Source organism: Schistocerca gregaria, chromosome 2 (genome assembly GCF_023897955.1).
Source record: "Schistocerca gregaria isolate iqSchGreg1 chromosome 2, iqSchGreg1.2, whole genome shotgun sequence".
Lineage (NCBI taxonomy): Eukaryota > Metazoa > Arthropoda > Insecta > Orthoptera > Acrididae > Schistocerca > Schistocerca gregaria.
Window position 1 is genome coordinate 424433272 of NC_064921.1, and position 12028 is coordinate 424445299.

The 12028-nt window shown below is 38.2% G+C and overlaps 1 long non-coding RNA gene across 1 annotated transcript in view; it reads left to right on the forward strand.

Annotated features, from left to right (window-relative positions):
• LOC126336173 (uncharacterized) overlaps nucleotides 1–12028 on the forward strand; it is a 111188-nt gene that overhangs the window by 76118 nt on the left and 23042 nt on the right. Inside the window, exons 2-3 of the long non-coding RNA XR_007564906.1 lie at nucleotides 3042–3107; nucleotides 6346–6474. This is a non-coding gene — a long non-coding RNA (uncharacterized LOC126336173). The remainder of the gene's footprint in view (nucleotides 1–3041; nucleotides 3108–6345; nucleotides 6475–12028) is intronic.

Consider the following 12028-nt stretch of genomic DNA (forward strand, 5'->3'; position numbering starts at 1 on the left):
GAATATGAAATAGAACAACCATGATCATCACTCGCATACACTGTCAGTCACATGGTAAACAATGAACTACTGAATGCAAATCTTGTGTCAGATTCTGTCCTGAATTAAGACAACTAATTTCATCCAGAGAGTATTCTTTGTGGTGTGAGTGCATCCTAAAACAGTCCTCAAATAAATATGTAGCTTTCTGTAGCACAGGTTTTCAGTAGGAATCCACTAGAGATGAAGGCTGTTAGCGACAAACCATGCATGTGCAAACCCGTGCTATGCATCACAAGAACAGCTGACTTTGGCCTCAGTCTCTATGGGCTGGTAATTGACAAAAGGTTTAACCCCAGGTTTCCATATGGTTAGTTTCAAATCAGTATAATGAATCAAAACACACTGGTCATATAAATGGGAATCAGACTAACAGAGAAAATCTTCCTCTCTGCAGCTGAGTGTGTCCTATTTCGAATCTTCCAGAGACATTGTTCTGCTGACATTTCTCAGGAATCAGAGTGGTTTACCTCAGTTAGACATAATGAGTTGGGCTGTTCCTAGATTTCTGAAATCGTTCCAGGCAAATGCTGGAATTATTTCTACCTATATGCCATGACTGATACCTCCTTATTCCTTGTCCTTTGTTATTCTAAACTGAAGTAAATTTCACTGAATAATGTATATTATTGTTTCTTCTACTAATATGTCCACCCCCAGTAGCTGAGTGGTCAGTGCGATAGAATGTCAATCCTAAGGGCCTGGGTTTGATGCCCAGCTGGGTCCGAGATTTTCTTTGCTCAGGGACTGGGTGTTGTGTTGTCCTAATCATCATCATTCCATCCTCAACGATGCACAAGTCGCTGAAGTGGCATCAAATCGAAACAATTTCACCCGGCAAACGGTCTACCCAACAGGAGCCCCTAGTCACATGACATTTTACATTTTTTTTGCTACTATTATTGTCTTTGTCAGTATTATTTTCATTATATTTTTTTGTAGGCAAACATTTTAAATATATGAAGATCTTGTCCCAGGCAGTGAGGCACATTTAACATCAACCACAGTAAAATAAAAATGGTCATCATCTTACAGTCATAGTCTTCATTACAAATATTATTAACACAGACTTAACATTGTGTGTTATATTTCTCGTGTCAGACCAAAATATTTTCTATTCCTAGTATGGTTTCCTGATGAAAAAGCTAATCTAATTCTTCTACAATGATTACCAAATTCTGCTAGACACATTTTGCTCTCAACTCATTAAGGCATGATGGAAATAACACTTGTGTGTGTTAAAAGTATAACGTGACAGCTTCTGCCGCAATGGTAACCTGCCATGTAGTTCTGACAGTGAGTCATCACTACCCACAGCGTTTCTAGGAATACAGTTTATGATACTTGACCAAAAACATTAAGATGGTGTATGTTATACCTAAAATTTTGATATCAGAAATGAGTCACAGGCATTTAGTTAAGATCCTGTCAAGTAAAAAGAGTATAGAATCCAGCTAATTACTTCACATACTGCATCAAATGAGGGGGAATAGTGATAGAAAAATATAGATGATATGAATAGTGTCTCACATAAGGATATTTGACACTTGGATGTCGTAGGAATGCTCACATTACCAGTTGTTTACCACCAACATAAAACAATTCTTAGATGGCTTAGTAGCTGGAAACCAAAGATTCTGTGGATGTCTCATTTAATGATTTTTATCATGTACATATGGTTTGTGTAATGCCATAATTGTGTTCATCTATATCTACACAGCTGCTGTACACTCAGGTTTGGGGATTGAAGTTAAAGAAGGGACAGTATGCACAGTCATATTTTTGTGTGAATTGACTGCCGGAGGAATATTGGCCAGTGTCTCCACCACTTAGCGGTTAAATTTTACAAAATTCTTTTTAACTGAGAACCTACGAAAATAAATTTTATGTTTCTGAGACTGATGGTCTAGGTTAGGCACTGGTTGGGCAAATAATTTTGAACCTGCTCTTTCACTCCATTAGGGGTTGAATCTTAAGAAAAAAATCTTATTGAGAGCCTACATCAAACAAGTAATGTTCCCTCCAACTGCCATGTTTGTGGTGACTGAGACTGCGGTGATAAGACAGTCAGTCTGTTTCTCCTTCACATAAATGGACATACACTGCAAGGCACTGTAGAGTCCATGATAGGTTTTCTGTAGCAGTGGTAGCCATGCCCGGTACATTTCCATTACCATACAGGGAAAGGGAGAAGTGACTAGGTGCATGTGTATATTCTCGCAATTTTTGGTCTGTTTTTATCATAACTCCTAGGTGAGATACGCAGTAGTCTCAGTAACGTTCTTGCACAGCACACTGGCCTGCCTCCTTAGCTGAGAGATCAGCATGTCAGACTGCCATGCAATGGGCCCGGGATCGATTCCCAACAGGGACAGAGATTTCTTCCGAACGGAGACTGTGTGTTATTCTCATCATTGCAGGTCATTCTATGTGGTATCAGTTAAAAAGAGTTGCAATTTGGCAACTGAACTTCCGCAGGTGGGGACTCCCGGCTATCAGTGCCATACAATCGTTTCATTTCCCAGGTCACCTCAGATTCAGCTTCTTTTAGATTTATACCTGCAGGGCTTCATGACTACTATGCCACCATTCCTCCAGCACTTCCCATCTGAACTTCCTGAGCATATGTGTCACACTGTTCTAAGGGGCCACATGGATGTGTTACTATCCAAACAGCGAATATTTGAAAGCAGCACTTTACCAAAATTGTATCAACTAATATGAATTTTCTAGTCACCTTCGCTGTTAATGATTTCAGTTAATTGTGTTTCACATCACTTTATAATGCCAGCATTTTCTTAAAAGATCTCAAGAAGTTTATCTTCAACCCTGTGACCTGTCATCATTGATCCCTTCTGTAACTCACATTTAAAGAGGACTGCTTCTCAGAACAGTGAGTCTGGACAAAGCCTATAGTGATATAAACAGAAGAACAAAGTCTTGCTTACATTTGTACTTCAGTTTCATTTGGGTAAATAATGATTAAACTGTTCTTTTTGCAGGGACATGATGGGGAGGCTGCAACAACCACCTTCAGTAGCTCTCCGAAACCAACATCTTTGTCATGGGTTAGTACATTCCATGCAGTATGCTTGGATCTTGCATTTGTGAGAGTATTACTACTTAATATGGCTGTGCAGTGTGTTTGTTTTTATTACCATGTATTTCTTACAATGAATCAACTAACTCATTGCCACAAGACAGATAAATGTGAAAGAATAAATATTTCATATATTTTTAGTAGTATATCTGCTATTGCTAACCACTGTTGAACATTGCATGTTTTGCATGTAATAGAGAATTAAATGCCTCTAATTCAACGACAGATGGATTCTTTGTTGCAGATTTCTTTGGAATGAAACCCTTGCAGGAAGTATTATGCATAAAGAGGACAGTCCCTTACTTCTCAAATGGGTAGAGATTTACACGTCTACAAATACACTCAGCAAGCCACCTTTCAAAGCATGGCGAATGTATCAAAATAAAATATTCGACACATGCAATCAAAGATGCAAAGTATGAGGGATGTTCAAAAAGTAAAGAACAATCAGTTGTAAAATGGATATCACAGAGAAAATTGAAACTGTTTTGTTTGCAACAGTTAGCTACACCTTCCAGCTACTCCTTTAAATAGTCACCACTCTGTCTTTGACATCTTTTGTAGCTTTGTACCAATTTTCCAATACACTTGTGATTAAAGCAGCCTCCTGTGCTTTCTGACAATTTTCTATGCAGAACTTCGTCTCATTGTCTGTGCCAAAATGTTTTCATAGCCAGCAGTTTATTTTAGCAGAGATGAAAATCAGAGGGGGCCAAGTCCGGGCTGTATAGTGGATGATAAACACCATTTCCTATTGAAAATGCTGCAGCAATATCCTCATTGCCCTTGGAGTGTGTAGCTGAGAACTGTAATGAAGAGGGAAATGGATGGCAATTAAGTTACTTGGGGTTGCATCAAATCAGGCGAAATCTCACAGCAGGCATCCATATGTGGCAGGAGATACTATTTTCTAGGCTTTGCTATGCACTCACTGTGTACTCAGAACTGAGAAGAGTGACATGATGCTATCTACAGACACATTAGAGACACTGTACAACACATCTGTGCAAAGTTTTGTCAGATTTTCACTTTGGTTTTCATTTCACAACCGATAATAAAACCTTAGTAACTTTTTTATTTGCTGGCATACGGAAACAACTGCTGTTTTCTTCTTTTTAATGGAGTACTGCACCATTTCAGTGCAATCAATAAGATTTTAAGGAGTACAAGCCAACATGTGGAATGAAGCTTTCTGGAGAACTTACACGGTTGAATACACAGATAGTGATGGTATCAGGTAGTGGGCAGGAGTGGAAAACATTGGGTACCTGGGGTAGCAGATCTCAAACTCATTACTTTTTTGTTCATTTCATATATAATCACAAAAACATAAACAAAGGTAAGTGACATGCCAGCATGAATGTAGAAACATGGAAGTTGTAGGTAACAAGCATTCAGTAATACATGTGCTATGTTTAAACAAATCAAAAAATGGTCTGTATTGTATTTTGTGTGAGATATGATTTTAAGAAAATGTTGCTAAAACCTGTGTTAGGGCTATACAGAGAGGATTATAGAAATGTCAAGCATGTTTAACTGTGTGCAGAGTCGTCGAAGGAGGTATTACCATCCTGTATGCACACTCACCTACTGTAAACAATAACTGCACTATTAAATAAAATGGATGCACACTTAATTTTACCAGTAGCCTTACTGTACTAAAGGACTACCCAAAGCATTGCTCAATTTCCATGATATTTCAAAGTTAAAAGAAGATATTCTGAATTGTGAACAGAAACATTTTGTACAGTAGAGCACAATCTCTTTGTTCGACCATGCAACATGTTTACAGTGATCTGTTGTTTAAGTTTTATGACTCTTACACCACTGAATTCTAATTCCTCTGGCTTAACAACACATTTACTCACTGTATTTCTGCCACAGATGTTTTGTTCACACAATTGCTATCATAATATTTTGGTTGACCCTGTTTTTCTAGATCCATTTCAAACTGAGCAATTGGTTTGGTGACAGCAATTTTTTAATTCAAAGCAGGAGTTCTCTTTGATGTCATCCTGTGCGTGTTGATAAGTTGAGTTTTTCTTCCACTATTGTATTTAGCAGACAAATTTTTCCCACTGTGTGAGTGTGCTGATGCAACAATAGATACAGCAACCATAGTTATCCATAGCAGATTTGCTACTGGTATCAGGGACTTAAGCATTTAGTGACACTGACAAGTTCCCCTTTTGAAGACTATAAAATCCGGCATTGTGATACACGCACTTTGAAGCACAAGAACAATGATAAATGTATTGGGGGCTCACAAAATTTTTATGGCTAGCAAAATGCCACTAAGTTGCAGATAAGGCAGAAAAACATTTTGCATGAAGCAGGTGTCCATGCATTATTTTGTCATCTCTCTAATATATCAGACTCCTGTTGGATCAACAATGCAGAATAATAGCTTTACAGTCAGTTATTTTCCATCTGAAATTGTTGCCCATTGTAAAGATTTGATATTGATACAAAACCAGACTGACAAATCTGAATATCTGGACAGGGCTCTGATAGGCAGTGTACCCAAAATTGCATCCAGTGTCTCAACGACAGTGTCACATCACTTGGTAGGTTCATTCAGTCCATGCATTATTGTTCCCAATGAGGACTACATCATCTGTAGATAAATATTTCAGAAAGCCTCTCATGTTTTGATTTTTGTGCATAAGAGTGAAATAAGACCCTACTCACTACTTCCGAAGAAGACCAAGAGGAAAGTCAGTGGAAATTTCAGAGGTGTTGCTAGTCCAAAAAATATTTCATCAGCCACACTAGCAGCAGTTTAAGGCAGCATAGCTAGCTAAGGGACTGTGTCTTTCTTGCTGTCTCAAATGTAAAACAGGATCAGAGAACTGGCAATCACAGGTGACTGCAACACTGCCAGCAGTGAGGGCATCACCTTCAGGATGTAGAATGTCTCTGATGATTCTGGTGTGCCCACAGCTTCATAGATGTCTGAATGTGGAACCAAAGTTACCTTGCCTTAATGACCCCAAGATCTTATTGACTCATTATATAATGTTGAGAAGGTTATTTGAGTTTGTTTATTAAGCAATTATCCTTTTTTGGGAGAAGAGAGGACACTATTGTAATTCCACTGTTTATCATTCATTATTTATTGATACTGCACTTATACTGAGGATTTTATTGTCACCTTCCACAGTTTTAGTTGATACTGGCTTGTAATGATGTTATATTTGTTGCAGGTCACTGAATCAGCTGAGACTCTGCACTATGTTTGACACTGGAGCTGTTGACCATCTTACCAGCCCAGAGAGTAGTAATGAGAGCCACTGCTGAAGAGCATCTGGTCATCAGAAGTCATTCTGTTGAAGGTAGCCTGAAACAGTTAGGGATATATGAGATTTTTTTATGAGATGTTTGTTAGTCTGTATGTTTTCCAGTATCTAACCAATTGATCGGCTTGGTTGGAGTTCACGCAGTGAGTGCACGTGCATGTGTGCATGCTCAAACTTGCACACACGTGTGTTCGTGCGTCAACACACACACACACACACACACACACACACACACACACACACACACACCAAAACACTGCTCATAAAACCTGGTAAAAACCTCCTTATGACTCATTGAAATCATGTACTAAAGTGAAATCCTAAATTTGGTGACGTACACACACACAGGTACAGTGCAGGTTCACAAATGTTTTGCTGATACTGGCAGGTAAGCTGTACTTGGGAGGGGCCACGAGCAAACCAGATTAGTGGACAGCTAGAGCTACAAGGATGTGAGCAAAGTAATGGGAATACTTGAGAATGTCACGTACTTGTTGGATCACGTCTTGTTTTCTCTCAGATGCTCAAGGAAATATTTGTACTGTATTTTATGAAGCACCTCAGTCAGTTGCCAAGTGAGAGGAGTAGGAGCAGACCACCATACCAGTTGACTAATAAGAAGTTTGCTAGTGATAGTGAATGTGCTGAAATTGTCTAATTCTTGAGGCCAGCTCTGTATATGGACACTGCTGCATTTTTTTTTTCATCAAAACTTCTGCTTTAGAGGCAATGTCTGCATTATTTTTATATGCCCAGTGTTCTAATAAAACACTCCAGGTTTCATGCTAGTTTGCTTTGAGACCCAAGGTTGCGGTAGTATCCATATTGTTCTGCAGTACAGAAGCAAAGATGTCAACCTCTGCTAGTATGAGAACATAATCTTTTGAGCACCATTTCAGTTATTCTTCTCTTTTGCAGCAGTAGATCGCAGATACATTTCTCCAGATACCTGGGACAAGGTTCAACATTCAGTACAAGTTAATGTTGAGTTAGACAGAGTCACTGGAGATTGAACAAAATAGAGGGAAAATTCCACATTCTGGCCCCAGATGGGCTAATTGGACTTGATCAAGTGCTGTGTCATACTCTGCCAATGACTTATTCTGATGCATTATGGAGAGGCATATGGTCATTACAGCACTCTCCTGGTCACCCACAAAACTGCAACTAATAAGTCGAGTAGCTCCTCAGTTGACATCATGTGGTTGAGTGCACACTATACCAGTCCTTCCACCAAAGAAAACTCTGTGGCAATACCAGGAATCAAATCTGGGTCCCACACAATGTGGTCAGCGGAGTTGGACAAATGTAATAATAATAATAAGGAAGAGGTTAAGAAAAACAACCAACAAGTTGCAAACCAAAGGTTTATGTAGCCCATTATCTGGCTTTTGATATTTATAAAACTATCTTCTTCAGAAGGAGTGACCCCTAAAAAGGTATATAAACGGTTACAAACTATTTTTACATAGATAACAAATATTAATAATGGAAAAATATTTGTGAGGTAATCATATTCACTTGTTACATTACATGGTGCTAAATTACATCAGCTGAAGCTGAGCAGCTGTTGTCGTATATAAAAACCAGAAACATATGTATGATATATATTATATGAAAACCAGAAACATCACATGCCATGGCTTTAATGTAAGTATACCAGAGGCATAGGCCAACTGTTCAAAAGTACAGGCTCAAGTGATAAGCAAAATTAGGATACAGAGGGCTCAAAATACAAGCACGTAAGAATTGCGTCTTGATTGCCTTAAGTAACAGCATTTTACATTACAGTAGAATGAACAATTCAGCTACAAGGCTGCTACTAATGCAATAAATTTTACGGGTATACATTACATATAAAGATTTTTAATACGTTTGCTGACAGAGTAATACTGTATGTAAATTCAGTATGCAGAAGCTAAAGTTCTATTTACAAAGGACCATTGTTACAAATACATGGAGAAAGAAGATAAATATGAGCTAAAACATTGTCACTAAAAAGGGAAACTTTCACTTAACACTACGGTAGCTTAAGTGATAAGGAAACATTGGAATGCCATGTATGCTATATACATGCTTATAAGCGGTGTGTCTTGCTGGTGTTCAGTAATGTAATTTTACATTAAAGCAAAATGACAATCTCATATACAAGGCTAGTAATAAATGCAATAGTTTTAGAAGAATACATTAAATATGAAATTATCTGTAAAACATTTATGTAGCAGAGTGATATTGCTTGTGAATTTAGTGTGAAATGTAAGTAGCGCAGCAGTAGAGAGGAATTATTTTGAGGGAAATAGCATATTTGCTGATGTTAGTGGAGATTGGTAACCATGTGTTATGCTTCTTCCAGTTACCTTGAAGAATTTTTTCAACCTCTTCAAATTTATACAGTTGCTGAATCACAGTCATGTTTAAGATTTTGAATAATGATAGTAATAACTGAGGAAAGATAGAGAGTGTAAAGTCCCCCACATCAGTTATAGACAAAATAGTGAGTGATACTGGATGCAACTAACTTACCAGTATGTTTGCATCCTCAAAAAGTACTGTAATGAACCGTTGGTATTAATTTGCTTGGTTAATAGTTCACTCTTGTCTCTCTTTTTTTTTTGAGGGGGGGGGGGGGGTCAGTGTTTCATAAGCTTGGTTTGAGTGGGCCATCGTAGCTGTAAGCAGTGAAGCAGTGTACTACTTATTGTGAGGTATATTACAATTTTTTCACATTCCATTCATAATGGTAGGTTGGAAGAGTGACTGCTTATACTTTAATGTTTCTTAGAGAGTTGTTATTAGTTTATTTTATCTTCATGATAACCATGGAATTCAAATTTGTGTAGCTGAAAATTATTTTTCAGCTCTGTCCAAAAAACCACTTACTAGTGTTTTCCAGATAATTTTTAGCAGTTTGTTAAAAACCAGTGTTCACTGTTCAGCTTTTGCAGCATTTCTATCACTTCTTCCAATGAACAAAGCAAGCCTGTGACAATCCGCACTACTCTTCTTCTTATCACTTTGATATTTGTTTCAATAGTTTTACAGTATAAACATAAGAAGTATTCTGTGAGTAGGGCAACCAACATTTATCATGGTTGAAAGGGAGATGACCACAATTTTAATGGCAGTTTAGATGCAATACATTTCAACTGCACAACTAAAAGGGGTGATCAAAAAGGTTCAATTTGAGAGCAATGCAGCAGTATATACATTGATAAGGCAAACAATTATGACCACTGCACACTGTGATGTTGGATGACACCTGGTGGCTTTGGAGGCACATGATGCGGTAACAAAAGCATGTAAGTGAAGTAGACACAGATGGGGGATCACCCTAGTGAAGATATGGGCTGCAAATGGGGAAATCCATTGAGGAAAGCAACTTTGACAAAGGACAGATTATTATTATTGTGCAGAGCCCATGAACGAGTATCTCGAAAATGGTGAAGCTGGTGGAATGTTCAAGTGCTGCTGTCGCGAGCCTCTATGAAAGTGGCAGAATGGCAGTGAAACTACCACTAGGCTCTAAATGGTTGGACATCCATGGCTCTTCACTGAATTCAAGGTCCAGAGGTTTGTCTGCTCTCTAAAGTAGGGTAAATGGTGATTTGTGGTATCTATGCTAAAAGATCACAATGCTGGTGCATGCACAAATGTTTTGGAGCTCACTGTTCATCATACATTGTTGAACATGTAGCTCCATAGGAGACTGCCCCTACATGTTCACATATTGCCACAATGATACTGTCAAATATGATTGCAGTTGGGACTGTGCTATGGGATGTATTCTCCTGCACTTGCATGTGATATGTCATAGTAATTGAAGGCCTGCTGACAGGTGCAAACCACCTGCATCCCTTATACTTGAAGTCTTCCTCGACCTCTTTCAGCTGTATAATTGACCATGTCTCAGAGCCAGAACCATGTTACTGTGATTTTAGGGGCATTATTAGGAAATCACTGTAATGTCTCAGCAACCAAATTCACCTGATGTAAATCCTATGGAACCGATTTGGGTCGCTATTGAGCGCCATCACTGCATATGCAAATCAGCGGCCTGTTTGGATTTGAGATGGAAAATCATTAAAACAAAGGCATTTTTCATTGCGGCATAATCTTCTCACGAAATTTCTTCTCTGAATGTAAAAATATTTTATTGTTTCTGACCTACATGGGGAGAGACAATTATCATAATAAAATAAGTGAATTCAGAACTTGCACTAAAAGGAATAGGTGTTCCTTTTTTCCATGTGCTGTATGAGTTTGGAATAATAGAGAATTATTGTGAAGGTGGTTCAATGAACTCTCTGCCAGGCACTTAAATATGGTTTGGAGATTATCCATGAAGATGTAGATGTAAATGTTTTTTAACTGAATTACATGACCTGTGTGTGGATGTCTAATGACACATACCTCTACAAACATACCAACAAGCTGTTGGATTCCTTACACACAGAGTCAGTGATGTTTTCCATTCCAGAGATTGACAACGCAACTCTGATCGAGGTATATAAGCTGTTTTGTGTGGCCTTCCAATGGAAACTTTTTGATTGCCTCTTATACATCACATTTTCTTGGAATGGGTGACAGAGGAGATACAAATATAAAAAATACTCAGAAACTTTGCTTATTTTTGCTCTATTATGTCATAAGCTATTATACTTAGAGTAACACCATGAAATAAAATAATGTTTTTAAGAGTGCAAAAGCCCATAATACGACTCTCTTGTGGTGTAAATTCAAGAACAGCATGATGAAACCTATTCAACAAATTGGATATAACTACTGCTTCTCCATGTATTTCTTTCTAAAATGATCTATCAAATGTGTTGTGTGACTCATTTGAGAAATAAACAATGTGAAGAGTGTATTTAAACATGATTGCCTCTACAATCCACATTCATGAGTGCTTGTTACTTCCATGTGTTTTATATACCATAGCAGCTGATCGGTACGAGACGAGCATCCTTGAGTTGCCAGTACTGACCAAGAAACCAGTAAATGTTTCCCCTCTCACAACCCCTTTGTATGTGTAGACTATGTCATACTGTCTTCAGTCATCACATTCTCTCAGGTTATATAATCTTCCTTCCACTGAAGCATGAACAGAGGAAAGACTGTATGCCAACAACAGTATTAATTATTATATACTGATGAAATTTACAGGTCAAACAGGTAGTCAATAAGGGAACTGGGAGAATTAAAAGAAATTGTCGTTATAGAGGAGATCCCAGGCAACACGGAAAAGTTGATCACTCTGTTTGCAAGATAGGAATCAGTCAGTTGTGGACTGTCAGACCCAGTATATAATATTGGTGACTCCTGTGTATTAAGTTCGACAATTTCTATTGGTAAAACATATTTACTTGTATCCAGAATGAATCTTTCACTCGGTAGCAGAGTGTGCACTGTTTGGAACTTCCTGCCAGGCTAAAACTGTCTGCTGGACTGGGAAAAGAACTCAAAACTTTTCCTTTGATGGGCAATGCACTTACAACTGGGCTATTGAGACATGAGTCAGCACTTGCCTTCACAGATTTACCTCTGGGGGTACCTCTCACTGCATATCTTGCTGGAGAACAACTCATGTCTC